At 35.5% G+C, this 16,564-nt stretch overlaps 1 protein-coding gene across 6 annotated transcripts in view; it reads left to right on the forward strand.

The window, feature by feature from the left end:
- Positions 1-16,564, forward strand: part of PHF20 (PHD finger protein 20) — a 118,742-nt gene that overhangs the window by 80,240 nt on the left and 21,938 nt on the right. The gene's annotated exons all lie outside the window — the stretch shown is intronic.

Consider the following 16,564-nt stretch of genomic DNA (forward strand, 5'->3'; position numbering starts at 1 on the left):
GGTTCTGGACTAAGTTCAACATTAACATGGTGAACCCTAGGAGTAGGGAGCAAGGAGAGGCTTTGCTTTGTGATTATTCCCTCCCTACTAGCATCCTCCTCCTACATTCCCTATCCTTGTCTGTTTCTATGTTGAATTTGAGGTATTTCTATAGAAATCTGTTTATGTTTATGTTTACATTTGTCTCTGTGTGTATGTTTGTGTAGTCAATCAGTCTGACTTTGTTCAGTTCAAGTAAAAATGAGGTTCATCTGATACCCATTCTCATCCAATTCTTTATTTAGATATTATCTTCTTCCTCTTACCCTCCTTTCTCTTTTCCTTCTTCAAACCTTCAGAATAGTACCCTTTGAAGACTTTAAGGTTGTGGGGGCTTTGTTTCTTCTGATATTAGAATGTTAGCCCTTCATTATAAATACAGGCTCTTCCAATTTTTGGAATAAATTTAGCTTTCTAGGTTTCTTTGTGCTCTTGTATTTGCATTTCAAAATTTTTACTCAGATCTGTTCTTTTCATCAGGAATACTCAACAGTTTTTGTATTCTTTTAGAAGTTCATCTTTCCCACTGTAGGATTACACTTAGCTTTGTAGGATGAGTTATACTTGGTTGCAAATTCATACCGTTTGACTTTGGAATATTCTAAAATTTTCTGTTAAGGAGAGTAGAAGTTGCCAGATTTTGTGGGATCCTGACTGTGGTTACATGGTACTTGAACTCCTTCTTTCTGTCTCCTTATAGTATTTTTTTCCTTTGATGTGGAATTTCTGGATTTTGCCATGACTTTTCTGGGATTTCTCTTGGTTTTTTTTTTAATTAAATTATTTTACTTGTTTTCAGTGTTTGACAATCACTTCCATGTATGTTAGGTTTTTTTCCCCTCCCTCCCCACTCCCTCCCTGAGACGGCATGTAATCTTATATAGGTTTTACATATACATTCCTATTAAATACATGTTGCATAGAAGAATTAAAATGAATGGGAGAAACCATAAAACAAAACCAAACCAAACATAATGCAAAAGAAAATGGTCTGCTTCTGTCTGCGATCCAGTTCCATAGCTCTTTCTCTGGATGTGGAAGGCATTTTGCCTCAAGAATCCATTGGAAATTTTTTAAGTCCTTGCATTGCAATGAAGTACTAAGTCTACCAGAAACATTACTCTCACACTATGATTGTTGCTGTGTACAAAGTTCTACTGGTTCTGCTCCTTTCACTCAGCATCAGTTCATATAAGTCTTTCCAGGCTTCTCTGAAGTCTTCCTGTTTCATCATTTCTCATAGCATAATAGTATTCCGTTGTAATCATATACCACAACTTGTTCAGCCATTCCACAATTGATGGGCATCTCCTCGATTTCCAGTTTTTGTCCACCACAAAGATTTTTGTGCATAATTAAAGTCAGATTTAAGTAAATGGAAAAACATTAGTTGCTCATGGGTAGGCCGGGCTAATATAATAAAAATGACAATTCTACCCAAATTAATATACCTATTTAGTGCCATACCAATTAAACTATCAGACAATTACTTTCTAGAGCTGGACAAAATAATATCAAAATTCATTTGGAAAAACAAAAGGTCCAGAATATCAAAGGGACTAATGAAAAGAAATGCTTGGGAAGGTGGCCTAGCGCTACCAGACCTCAAACTGTACTATAAAGCAGCAATTATCAAAACCACTTGGTATTGGCTAAGAAACAGAGAGGTAGACAAGTGGAATAGACTTGGCACTCAAGATGCAGTAGGCAAGGAATATAGCAACCTTCTGTTTGATAAACCCAAGGACCCCAGCTTCTGGGATAAGAACTCATTGTTTGACAAAAATTGCTGGGAAAACTGGATAACAGTGTGGCGGAAATTAGGCATAGACCCATACCTGACACCGTACACAAGAATAAAGTCCAAATGGGTACATGATTTAGGTATAAAGATTGATACCATGAATAAACTGGAGAAGCAAGGAATAGTGTATTTATCAGATCTATGGAGAAGGGAAGAATTCTTTACTACAGGAGAGATAGAATGCATTATGAAATGCAAAATGGATAACTTTGATTACATTAAACTGAGAAGTTTTTGCACAACCAAACCCAATGCAACCAAAATCCGGAGGGATGTAGTAAATTGGGAAAGAATTTTTACAGCTAAGCTCGGGGATAAAGGCCTCATTTCTAGAATATATAGAGAACTGATCCAAATGTATAATCATACAAGTCATTCCCCAATTGATAAATGGTCAAAGGATATGAACAGGCAATTTTCAGAGGAAGAAATTAAAGCTATCTATAATCATATGAAAAAATGCTCTAAATCACTATTGGTTAGAGAGATGCAAATCAAAACAACTCTGAGGTACCACATCACACCTATAAGATTGGCAAACATGACAGAACAAGAAAATGATAAATGCTGGAGAGGATGTGGGAAAGTTGGAACACTAATTCATTGTTGGTGGAGCTGCGAGCGCATCCAACCATTCTGGAGAGCAATTTGGAACTATGCCCAAAGGGCTACAAAAATGTGCATACCCTTTGACCCAGCAATATCACTACTAGGACTATATCCCCAAGAGATCATAAAAATGGGAAAGGGTCCCACATGTACAAAAATATTTATAGCAGCACTCTATGTAGTTGCCAAAAACTGGAAGTCAAGGGGATGTCCATCAATTGGGGAATGGCTGAATAAATTATGGTATATGAATGTAATGGAGTACTATTGTGCCATAAGAAATGATGAACAAGAAGACTTCAGAGAGGCCTGGAAGGACTTATATGACCTGATGCTGAGTGAAAGGAGCAGAACTTTATGCACAGCAACAACCACAGTGTGTGAGAGTTTTTTCTGGTAGACTTAGATTTGTGTAATAACACAAGAACTTCTTACCAAAAAAAAAAAAAAAATCCCAATGGAGGATCTCAAGGCAAAATGCCTGCCACACTCAGAGAGAGAAATATGGAAGTCACTCACATATTGTAGCAGATCATGTTTGTGTATGTGTATGTGTTTGTGTATCATGTTCTGATTTGTTATACGATTTCTTTCATTTATCTTAGTCTGACTACATAGCATGACTATAGTGAAAATATACTCAATAGGAAAGTATATGTAGAATCTATACAGAATTGTATGCAGTCGTGGGGAGGGAGGGGGGGAGTGGGGGGTAGGTGGGGGGGATAAAATCACAATTGTATGGCAGTGATTGTTAAACATTACAAAATAAAAAAAAAAATAATTAAAAAAAAAAAAGATTTTTGTGCATGTGGGACCCTTTCCCATTTCTGTGATCTCTTTGGTATAGAGTCCCAGAAGTGATATTGCTAGGTCAAAGGGTATACACATTTTTGTATCCCTTTGGGCATAGTTCCAAATTGCTCTCCAGAATGGTTAGATCGGCTCACAGCTCCAGCAACAATGAATTAGTGTTCCAACTCTTTCACATCATCTCCAACATTTATCATCTTCCTGTTTTGTCATATTAGCCAATCTGATAGGTGTAATGTGGTTCCTCGTTTTGATTTGCATCTCTCTAATCAATAGTGATTTAGAGCATTTTTTCATATGATTATAGATAGCTTTAATTTCTTCCTCTGAAAACTCCTTGTTCATATCCTTTGACCGTTTATCAGTTGGAGAATGACTTGTATTTTTATAAATTTGACTCAGTTCTCTATCTATTTTAGAAATGAGGCCTTTATCATAGACACTAGTTGCAAAAATTCTTTCCCAGTTTTCTACTTCCTTAGTTTCATTGGGTTTGTTTGTGCAAAAACTTTTCAATTTAATGTAATCAAATTTATCCATTTTGCACTTCATAATGTTCCATATCTTTGGTCATAAATTTCTCCATTCTCTATAAATCTGACAAATACACTATTCCTTGTTCCCCTGATTTGTTTATAGTATCAATCTTTATACCTTGATCATGTATCCATTTGGACTTTATTCTTGTGTACAGTGTCAGGCTATCCACATTGTTATCCAGTTTTCCCAGCAATTTTTGTCAAACTGTGAGTTCTTATTCCAGAACCTGAAGTCCTTGGGTTTATCAAACAGTAGATTGCTATATTCATTGACTACTGTGTCTTGGGTACCTAACCTGTTCCACTGGTTTACCACGCTGTTTCTTAGCCAGTATCAAGTGGTTTTTATGATTGGCGCTTTATAATACAGTTTGAGATCTGATAGGGCTAGGCCACATTTCCTAGCATTTCTTTTCATTAGTTCCCTTGATATTCTGGACCTTCTGTTCTTCCAGATGAATTTTGATATTATTTTTTCTAGCTCTAGAAAATAATTATCTGGTAGTTTAATTGGTGTGGCACTGAATAAGTAAATTAATTTAGGTAGAATTGTCATTTTTTTTATGTTAGCTCGGCCTACCCACGAACAACTGATGTTTGTCCACTTACTTAGATCTGACTTTATTTGTGCAAAAAAAGTTTTGTAATTGTGTTCATATAGTCTCTGGGTTTGTTATAGATATTTTATAGTATCTACTATAACTTTAAATGGGATTTCTCTTTCTGTCTCTTGTTGTTGGGCTTTGTTAGTAATATATAGAAATGCAGATGATTTGTGTGGGTTTATTTTGTAACCTGCAACTTTGCAAAAGTTTTTTATTATTTCAAGTAGTTTTTTACTTGATTCTCTGGGATTCTCTAAGTATATCATCATATCATCTGCAAAGAGTGATAACTTAGTTTCTTCTTTGCTTGTTTTAATTCCTTCAATTTCTTTTTCTCTCTTATTGCTAAAGCTAAAATTTCCAATACCATATTGAATAACAGTGGTGATAATGGACATCCGTGCTTCACTCCTGATCTTATTGGAAATGCATCTAGCTTGTCCTCAGTGTATAAAATGCTTACTGATGGTTTTAGGTGGATATTGCTTATTATGTTATGGAAAGTCCCATTTATTCCTGTGCTTTCCATTGTTTTCAGTAGAAATGGGTGTTGTATTTTGTCAGAAACTTTTTCTGCATCTATTGAGATAATCATGTGGTTTCTGCTAGTTTTGTTGTTGATATGATCAGTAATGCTAATAGTTTTCTTAATATTGAACCAGTCCTGCATTCCTGGTATAATTCCTACCTGATCATAATGTATTATTCTCATGATAAGTTACTGTATTCTTTTTGCTAGTATCTTATTTAAAATTTTTGCATCTATATTCATTAGAAAAATTGGTCTATAATTTTCTTTCTCTGTTTTGACTCTTCCTGGTTTAGGTATCTGAAGCATATTTGTCTTATAAAGAGAATTTGGTAGGAGTCCTTCTTCGGCAGTTTCCCCAGATAATCTCTATAGTATTGGAATTAACTGTCCTTTAAATGCTTGATAGAATTCACTTGTAAATTCATCTCACCTGGAGATTTTTTCCTAGAGAGTTCTTTGATGGCTTGTTCAATTTCTTTTTCTGAGATGGGGTTATTTAATTATTTAAGTATTATTTAAGTTATTTAAGAATTCAACTTAAAATAATCATCCATCTCATTTAGATTTTTGAATTTATGGGCATACAGTTGGGCAAAGTATTTTCTAATGATTGTTTTAATTTCCTTCTTATTGGAGACTGGTTCACTCTTTTCATTTTTGATATTGGTAATTTGGTTTTCTTTCTTTTTTTTAATCAAATTGACCAAAGGTTTATCAATTTTATTGTTTTTTTCATAAAACCAACTGTTACTTTTATTTATTAGTTCAGTACTTATTTTAATTTAAATTTTATTAATCTCTTCTTTGGTTTTCAGTATTTCTAATTTGGTATTTACTTAAGGATTTTCAATTTGTTCTTTTTCTAGCTTTTATAGCTGCATGCCCAATTCATTGATCTCCTCTTTCTCTATTTTATTTGTGTAGGCATTCAAAGATATAAAACTTCCCTAAGAATTACTTTTGCAGTATCCCATAAGATTTGGTAGATTGTCTCATTATTGTCATTCTCTTGAATGAAGTTGTTGACTGTTTCCATGATTTGTTATTTGACCCACTCATTCTTTAGGATTAGATTGTTTAGTTTCCAAATAACTTCTGGTTTATATTTCCATGGCCTTTGATTACATATAATTTTTATTGCATTATGATCTGAGAAGGATGCATTGAGTATCTTTGCCTTTCTGCACTGAATTGTGAGGTTTTTATGGTCTAGTACATGGTTAGTTTTTGTGTATGTGCCATTTACTGCTGAGAAAAAGGTATATTTCTTTCTATCCCCATTCAGTTTTCTCCAGAGATCTATCATATTTACCTTATCTGGAGTTTTATTCACCTCCTTAACTTCTTTCTTGTTTATTTTGTGTTGGGATTGGAAGCTCAATTCCGTGTGGACGGTCTCGGGCGGGTAAAAGTGGGACTTCTAAATCTTAGAGTCTTACGAGGCCCTCCATGAACAGCGGGGGTTCGAGAAGGTCAGACTGAGCTAGCTTGGCCAGCTCGGGTACTTCTATTTCCAAGCCCTTAAGATCCTAGCCTCCTTAGGAAATCTCCCCCTCTTCCTCCTAAGGAAGACCCCCCTGCACTTGTAACTAGACCCTGAAATAAAGCTCAACCCTTGTTCGACTCTGGAACATCCTTTCTCTCATATGTGCATCCGGTTTTGGCCAGCCGAAGACCTCGGGAGGTGAGGTAAGAAAGACTCGGGTAGCCCACACAGGCCTCTAGGCCTGGCAATTTTGAGATTAGATTTATTAAGTTCAGAGTGGAGGAGGTTGAGATCACCCATTAGTATACTTTTGCTGTCTATTCCTTCCTGTAACTCCTGTAACTTCTCCTCTAAGAATTTGGATGTTATACCACTCAGAGCATATAAGTTTAGTAGTGAAATTGCTTTGTTGCCTCTGGTGCTTTTGAACAGGATATAGTTTCCTTCCTTATCTCTCCTGATTAGACCCATTTCTGCTTTTGCTTTGTCTGAGATTAGGATTGCTACCCCTGCTTTTTTTTTTAACATCAGCTGAAGCACAATGTATTCTGTTCCAGCCTTTTACCTTTACCCTGCGTGCATGCCTCCATTTCAGATGTGTTTCTTGTAAACAATATATTGTTGAATTATGTTTTTTAATCCATTATGCTGTCCACCTCCGTTTTATGGGAGAGTTCATCTCATTCACATTCACAGTTATGATTACTATCTGTGTCTTTCCCTCCATCTCCTTTGTCCCCCTCCTGCTCCGTTTATGCTTTTAGTTCTCCCTTCTCCCTTCACCTCCACAATAGTTTTAATTTTCGACCACCACCTCCCTCAGTCTTCCCTCCCTTCTTTCAGCCTCCCTCCTTTTTAGTCCTCTTTTCCCTTACTACTTTTTCCCTCCCTTTTAGCCTCCCCTCCCTTTTTTCCCCCTTCCCCTCCTACTGCCTATAGAGCTAGTTGTATTTCTATACTTATCTGAGTTTGTTGTTCCCTCCTTGAACTCAATCAGATGAGAGTAATTCTCAAACAATGCTCATCTCTCTCCCCTTTCCCTCTACTGTGATATATTTTTGTGCCTCTTCCTGTGATGTAATTTACCTTTTTCTGACTCCTCCTTTTCACATCTCCCATTACAATCCCTTTGCACTTTTAAATCACATTTTTATCATGATGTCATTTACTTTATACCACTCCCTCTATCTATGTATGTCCCTTTTATATATCATAATAAATATACAATTCTCAAGATTAACAAATATCATCTTCCCTTACAGGGATGTTTGCCCATATTGAATAACAAGTTTTTTTTTTCCCCCTTTTTACCTTTTTATGCCTATCTTGAGACCTGCATTTGAATATCAAATTTTCTATTTCTGTTTCTCTGGCCTTTTCATCAGGAAGGTCTAGAAATCCCTTATTTCATTGAATGTCCGTCTCCTTGTCTGAAATGTTATGCTCAACTTTACTAGGTAATTCATCCTTGGTTGTCATCCCAGCTCCTTTGCCTTATGGAATATTGTATTCCAATTCCTTTGATCTTTGAATGTAGAAGTTGCAAGGTCCTATGTGTTCCTGACTGTAGCTCCTTGATATTTGAATCGTTTCTTTCTGGTTGCCTGCAGTATTTTCTCCTTCACTTGACAGTTCTGGAATTTGGCAACGATATTCCTTGATGTTTTTAGTTTGGGATCCCTTTCAAGAGGTGAACGGTGGATTCTTTTGATGACTCTTTTGCCCTCTGAGTCTAGGACTTCTGGGCAGTTTTCTTTGATGATTTCTTGGATGATATTGTCCAGGACCTTTTTTCATCATGACTTTCTGGTAGACTAATAATCCTTAGATTTTTCTCTCCTGGATCTATTTTCCAGGTCACTTGTTTTTCCAATTAGATATTTTACATTTTCTTCTGTCTTTTCATTCTTTAGATTCTGTTTGACTGATTCTTGATATCTCATAGAGTCATTAGCTTTTAGTTGCCCAATTCTAATTTTTATCAAATTGTTTTCTTCAGTTAACTTTTATATCTCCTTTTCCATCTATCCAATTGTTCCTTTTAAGGAGTTATTTTCTCCAGTTAGGTTTTGTACTTCCTTTTCCATTTGTCCAATTTTCCTTTTAAATTCTTATGTGATTTCTTTTTTCACATTTTTAAAATCATTGGCCAGTTTTTCTTCTATTTCTCTAATTTGGCTTTTTAAATCCTTCCAGAGCTCTTCCAAGAATGCTCTTTGTGCTTCAGACCAATTCATATTCTCTTCTGAAGTTTCAGGTGGGAGTACAGTCTAAATGCTGACCTCTTTGGTATTCACATTTTGGTCCTTGTCCCCACAGAAAGAGTCTGTGGTCTTTTCTTTTCTGCTTTGTTTCTTACTCATGATCACCCTTTTCCTGGCTTTTAAAGTAGATATCTGCGTCTGGGGCACAGGGGCCTCTGTCCCACAGTTCTTGTGCCTAAAATTTGAGGCTTTATGTGTTATGGCTTCTGGTTCTTTCAGCTAGAATTCTCTTGGTTTTTCTCTCAGCAGGTGATTTGTGAATTCTTTATATTTTCACTTTGTCTTCTTATTTTAATAGATGTGGGGAGTTTTCATATATGATTTCTTGTAGACAAGAACCAGACCTTTTTTTTTTTTTTAAATCATGGTTTTCAAGAAGTCCAATGTTTCTGAAATTATCTATTCTTGACGTGTTTTCCAGGTTTTGATAGATGTACCTTGCACTTTTTCTGTGTTTTTCAATCTTTTGATTTTTGTTCTAATATTTTCTGCTGTCTCATAGTCATTGTTTTGTTTGGTCTGTTCTAATTTTTAGGGAGTCTGTTACTTAAGTATGATGTATTACTCTGTTCTAAGTTATTAATTTTTCTTTAAATTCTTTATGCCATAGTTTTTTTTTCTAAGTCTCTTTGTTTTTTCTAGGTATTCATCTGTTCTTTTTAAAAATTCAATTTTATATTCACTTCCAAATTTCTTTCCTCTCACTTCTCTCTTCTCACTCATAGAAGACAAAAAAATTGTTACAAATATGTTCAGTCAAGGAAAATACATTCCCGCATTAACCACATCTCCTACCTTCATAACCAATCCACCCCCACCCCTACCTCTTACACACACACCAAAGAAAGAAATGTATGGAAAGAAAATATGCCTTGATTTGCACTGTCAGTCCATCATCTCTCTGTTTGGAGTTAGAGAACATGTTTTTTTTGTAAGTCCTTTGGAGTTGTGGTTGGTTATTGTGTCAATTAAATCTTTTAAAGTTGTTAATTTTTACATGTTGTTATTATATAAATTGTTCTTCTGGTTCTGCTCATTTCACTCTGCAGTAATTCATACAAATTTTCAAAGATTTTCCTGAAATCATTCCCTTTATCATTTCTTGTTGCACCATAGTATTCCATCACATGCATATGCCATAACTTATTCTTCAGTTAATGGATAACACCTTAATTTCTAATTCTTTGCTACCATGAAAAGACTGGTAAAAATATTTTTGTCCATATGGGTCCTTTTCGTCTTTCTTTGATTTCTTTAGTATATTGATCACTTAGAAGTATCACTGAATCAAAGGATATACAGTTTAATAACTTTGAGGGCATAGTTCCATATTGTTTTCCAGAATTGTTGGATCCGCTTGAGAGCTCCAGCAGTGGTACATTAAAGTACCTCTTTTTTTTTGACACAGGTAGTGAACTTTTATTTCAGTCAGAATTTGTACAGAATCCAAAGTAGATGACCCAACAGGTGTTGGAATTTTTTAAATTTTATCTATTTATTTTAAGCTTTCAACATCCATTTCCACAAAATTTTGAATTCCAAATTTTATCCCCATCTCTCCCCTCCCCCCACCGCAAAACTCCAAGCATTCTAATTACCCCCACCACCAGTCTGCCCTCCCTTCTAATATCCCTTGCTTTCCTTATCCCCATCTTCTCTTTTGTCCTGTAGAGCAAGATAAATTTCTGTACCCCATTACCTGTATTTCTTATTTCCCAGTTGTATGCAAGAACTATACTCAACAGTTGTTCCTAAAACTTTGAGTTCCAACTTCTCTTCTTTTCTCCCTCCCCACTCATCCGCATTGGGAAGGCAAGCAATTCAATATAGGCTATATATGTGTAGTTTTGCAAATGACTTCCATAACAGTCATGTTGTATAAAACTAACTATATTTCCCTCCATCCTATCCTGCCCCTCATTTCTTCTATTCTGTTTTTTGACTTTGTCCCTCCCCAAGAGTGTTGACTTCTAATTGCTTCCTCCTTCCATTCATTGCCCATCCTTCCATCATCCCCCCCACCCTGCTTATCCCCTTCTCCCCCACTTTCCTGTATTGTAAGATAGGTTTTCATACCAAAATGAGTGTGCATTTTATTTCTTCCTTGAGTCAAATGTGATCAGAGTAAGCTTCATGTTTCCCTCTCACCTCCCCCCTTTTTCCCTCCATTGAAAAGGCTTTTTCTTGCCTCTTTTATGAGAGATAATTTGCCCCATTCCATTTCTCCCTTTCTCCTCCCAATATGTTCCTCTCTCACCCCTTAATTTTTTTTTTTGATATGATTCCTTCCTGTTGAACTCACCCTGTGCTCTATGTGAAGTGTCTGGAAGGATAGGCTGGAGTCAGATAATGGTAGACTTTAGCCTCCATCTGTTCCATTCTAATTTTTAAAGAACTATTTTTTTCAGTGAGCTTTTGAACCTCCTTTTCCATTTGGCTAATTCTGCTTTTTAAAGCATTCTTCTCCTCATTGGCTTTTTGAACATCTTTTGCCAATTGAGTTAGCCTATTTTTCAAGGTGTTATTTTCTTCAGCATTTTTTTGGGTCTCCTTTACTAAGGTGTTGACCCACTTTTCATGCTTTTCTTGCATCTCTCTCATTTCTCTTCCCAGTTTTTCCTCCACCTCTCTTATTTGATTTTCAAAATCCCTTTTGAGCTCTTCTATGGCCTGAGACCATTGAATATTTATTTTGGATGTTTGAGATACAGAAGCCTTGACTTTTATGTCTTTCCCTTATGGGAAAAGATGGGAGAAGATATCTGTTCACCAAGAAAGTAACCTTCTATAGTCTTATTTTTTTCCCTTTTTTGGGCATTTTCCCAACCAGTTACTTGACTTTTGGGCCCTTTATCAAGAGTAGGGTATACTCTGGGGATCTGTAAGATCTCAGTTCCTCCAAGGTGGCACAATCAAGCATGTACGCTGGTCTCGGAACAACCAGAAACTTTTGTGCCCAGAATTTGTGAGTAGTAGGTTTCTCTTCATAACCATCTGGCCTCCAGTTCCACCAAGCCATCACTGGGGGCTAAGATTGAGATAAGCTGCTCAATTCCCCCAGGGGCTTTAGGGGGGGGGTAGGGGTCACACAGGGCTGAGGTAAGAATCAGCTGCTCAGTTCCCCCAGGGTTTTTATGATCAAACTGTGGATGTGGGCTGCTGTGGGAGATGCCTGTGCTGCCAACACCTGAGGCCAGAGCTATGGGTAGACCCTGCTCCCTTCTCTGCCAGCTGAAAAAACCCTCTCATTGACCTTTGGCACCAGTGGGTTGAGGGATCTGCAAACCACACTAGGGATTCTGCCCCTGAGGCCTGCTCGGGTCCTCCTCAGGCACTGTTCCTTGCAGCCAAGGCTGGGCTGGGCTCTGCTCCAGGTCCCATGCAACAGGCTTTTCTAGTCAGCCTTTCAGGTCACCCTGGGCTAGAAATCTCCTCCACTCTGTTGTTCGTGGCTTCTGCTGCTCTAGAATTTGTTCAGAGTATTTCTTTACAGGTATTTTATGGGTTGTGGGGGAAGAGTTAATGTTTGTGTGCCTTTCTACTCTGCCACCTTGGCTCTGCCCCTAAAGTACCTCTTTTTTTCATAGCATGACATTATTTGTCATTTCTCTTTTTTTATTTCCATTTCATTTTCATTTTTTCCTTTGTCAATCTGATGGGCATATAGTGCAAAATCAGAGTTATTTATTTCGTATTTCTCTAGTTATGAGTGATTTAGAGCATATTTTCATGTGGTTATTAATAACTAGGATCTCTTTCTTTGAAAATAGTCTATTCACTTATCCTTTGATAACAATGGTTCTTATTCTTAAAATTTGATTCAGTTCCCCATATAGCTTGGAAATGTATCCTTTATCATAGAAACTTGATACAAAATTCCCCCCCACCAATTTCCTATTTCTCATCTAGTTTAACTGCATTGTTTGTCCAAAACCTTTTTAGTTTTATGTATTCCAGAGTGTCCATTTTACTTCCTGTGATCCTCTCTATCTCTTATTTGATTATGAATTCTTATCTGTGGACCTAACAGGTAATTTCTTCTGTGGACCTTTAATTTATGCTGTCATCTTATATAAATTATATACTCATTTTGAGCTTATTTTATACATACACATTGTAAGGTGTTTATCTATATTTCATTTATGCCAGACTACTTTTTCAGTTTTCTCAACAGTTTTTGTTGGATGAGTTCTTGCCTCAATAGCTGGGATCTTTGGGTTTATCAATTAATAGGTTACTAAGCTTGTTTGCTTCTATGTTCTACCTAATCTCTGTCCCACTGATTGACTTCTCTATTTTTTACCCAGTATCAAATTGTTTTAATGATTATAACTTTGTAGTAAAATCTGGTGCTGCTAGACCTCTTTCCTCTCCACTTTTTTTTTTCTATTTCCTTTGATATTCTTGATCTTTTGTTACTCTAGATGAATTTTATTATTTTTTTCTATCTACAAAGTAAACCTTTGAATTGATTGGTATGGCACTAAATAAATAAATTACTTTAGGTGGTATTGTCTTTTTTATTATGTTGGCTTATCCTGTTCATGAATATTTCTTGTTATTTAGATTTTTCTTTAGAGTTTCATATAGGTCCTTTTTAAGCAGGTAGAGTTCCAAGTACTTTATTCTGTCTATAGTTATTTTAAATGGATTTTCATTTTAAATGGAATTTCTCCTTTTATCTTTACATGCTGAATTTTGTTGATAATATGCAGAAATGCTTGTGATTGGTGTGAGTTTATTTTATATCCTGAAATTTTGCTGAAGTTGTTAATTGTTTCAATTAATTTTTTAATTGCCTTCCGGGGGTTCTCATCATATATCATTTGCAAAAAAAAGTTTAAAAATGAGAGTTTTGGTTTCTTCTTTGCCTTTGTTTATTGTTTCAGTTTCTTTTTCTTGTCTTGTTATGCTGTTGCTAGCATTTCTAGTCCAATATTGAATAATAAATAATGGTGATAATGGAAACCCTTGCTTTATCCCTGATCTTACTGGAAAGGCTTTTCTTTATATTTGTTGCAGAAAATACTAGCTTTTGATTTTAGATAGATGCTCCTTATTTAAAGGAAATCTCTATTTCTGTGCGTGGTGTGTGTGTGTGTGTGTGTGTGTGTGTGTGTGTGTGTGTGTGTGTGTGTGTGTGTGTGTGAGTGTGTAAGCAGGAATGGGTGTTGTATTTTGTCACAAGCTTTTTCTACAGCTATAGAAATAATCGTATGATTTTTGTAATAAATGTGGTCTATTATGCCTAGAGTTTTCCTGTTTTGAACTAGCCTAGTAGTCTTGATATCAATCCAAAGTGATCATAATGTTTGACCTTTGCAATACATTGATATAGTCCCCTTACGAATATCCTATTTGACATTTTTACATCAATGTTCATTGGGGTCTATAGTTTTCTTTCTATGTTTTGATTCTCTTTGGGTGTTAGTTAATCAAGATCATTTTTGTATCATAGGAGGAATTTTATTAGACCCCTTTTTTACCTATATGTTTGGTAGAATTTATTTGTAAATCTATATGGTCCTGAATCTATATGGTCTTTCTTTAGGAAATAAGAAAAAGTTTATAGCTTTTATGAATTTTTTTTCTAAAGTAGGGTTAAGTTCCTTATTTCCTGTTCTGTTAATCTGGGCAGTTTTTATTTTTATTTTTATTCATTTTATTTAGATTATCAATTTTATTGGCATGTAGCTGGATGAAATGTATCTTATAATTGCTTTTACTTCTTAATTGGTTAATTCACTTTTTAAAGTTTTGATAATGATAATTTCATTTTCTTTCCTTTTTAATAGTGGCATATATTATTTTGTTTGTTTTCAATAAACCTCCTCCTGGTTTTATTTTTTCCTTTTTCTTTTTATTTTGTTCTTTTTTTTTTTGCTTTCAGTTTTCCTTAATCTTTCCTTTGATTTTCAGAATTTCTATTTTGGTATTTAATTTTTCTGTTAAAACATTTCTAATTAAAATAGATTAGAATAATGGTTCCCCTAAGTTGTTGGTTTTCTCGGGAGTTTTTTTTTGTTTGTTTCATGCTCAGTATATTGATCTGCTTTGTTTCCTTTTTTAATTGATGAATATGTTTAGAGATATAAGAATTTCATGTTCTACTTTGGCTGTCTCCCACAAATTGTAGTATGTTATCTTAATGTTGTCACTGTCTTTAATAAAATAATTGATTCTGTTATTTGTTCTTTAACATATCCATTCTTTAGGATTATTTAGTTTCTAACTAATTCTTAATCTTTGATTCAAAAGTCCTTTATTGAATGTAACTTTAGTGCATTGTTATTGTTGTTTACTTGTTTCAGTTGTGTCTGACTTTTTGACCCCATTTGGGGTTTTCATAGCAGAGATACTGGAGTGGTTTTCCATTTTCTTCTCCAGCTCATTTTTTACAGATGAGAAACTGAGGCAAATATGTGTTAAGTGACTTGCGCAGAGTTTCATAACTAGTAAGTGTCTGCGGCAAATTTGAACTCAGGAAGGTGAGTCTTCCTGACTCCAGGCTTAGCACTCCATCTATCCACTCCTGTCACCTAGCTCACTATGCAGTATGATCTGTAAAAGACACATTCAGTATTTCTGCTTTTCTGCATTTATTTGTGAGCCCTCAAATGTTAATTTTTGTGAAGAACTATGCCCAGCTGAGAAATGATGCATTCTTTTCATTCTCTTTGAATATTCTTCAGAAGTCTATCATATCTAACTTCTAAAATTCCACTCAGGTGATTAATTTTTTTTTATAATGTTTTTGTTGGATTGAGCTAGGTATGAGAGGGGTAAATTATAGTTTCACACAATGTTTCTCTGCTTTACATATCTATCCCACTCCAGTTTAACCTCCACACAGCTCCAAAGTGATTTTCTTAAGTCAGGTCTTGCCATATCACTTTTCTAGTTAGTCAGTTCCTCTTTCCTCCATGATCAATATTAAATTTCACTCTTTGGAATTCAAAGCTCTTCATGACTTCATACCAATTTATTTTTCCAGCTTCATTACACATTACTCCCCTTCTGATGCCATGTGATCTAGCCACACTGACTTTATGACTGTTCCTCGTATATTTTCTATCTCCTCCATCTCCTGTCTCCAGGATTTTGCGCTGACTGTCCTCCATGCCTGGAATGCTCTCCCTCCTCCCTTTTGCCTTTTAGTAAACATGTTTTCCATCAAAAGTCAGATCAAGTATAACCTTCTACTCGAGGCCTTTTTCTGATCCCCTTAGCTACTATTGCATTCCCCCTTAAAAATTGCCTTATCTGTCTTTTGTATATACCTGACTGTGTACATTTTGTCTCCCTTCGTAGAAAGTAAGCATCTTTAGGGCAGGGAATATTACTTTTCTCCTTGTTATTCTCAGTACCTTGAATGGTTCCTGGGACATTGTAGCACCTTAAGTTTTGTTGATTGATTGTACCTTCAGAAAGTACTTTTATTTATTTATTTTTACCTACTTATATTTGAAAGCTTTTTAAAAAAATTATCTCTTTTGTAATTTAGATGCATTACTTGGATGCATTTGTACACCCTCACTCAAAACAAAGTCAAGTTCAAGTCATGTCATCATTTCTCTGATGGCATGGTCTTCTTCAGCAACAGAGGACAAACACAAACACCTAAATAGCTTCAACACATCCCCTGACGTATCTCTTCCAAGATTTCAGTGTTGGAAGAGAACTTAGAGACCAACCAGTCTCCTTCTAATGCAGTGCATGAACCACTTCTGGGGCACATCTTAAATAACTTCTTGAACACCACTAGTAAGAGAAAGCCCCTTACTTCATAAGGCAATCCATTACAGTTTCTAAGAGGTCTATTTGCTAGAAAATTCTCCTTTCATTAAGCTGAAATTACCCCCCTTCTGACTTT

Source organism: Notamacropus eugenii, chromosome 1, assembly GCF_028372415.1.
Source record: "Notamacropus eugenii isolate mMacEug1 chromosome 1, mMacEug1.pri_v2, whole genome shotgun sequence".
In the NCBI taxonomy this organism is placed as follows: Eukaryota; Metazoa; Chordata; class Mammalia; order Diprotodontia; family Macropodidae; genus Notamacropus; species Notamacropus eugenii.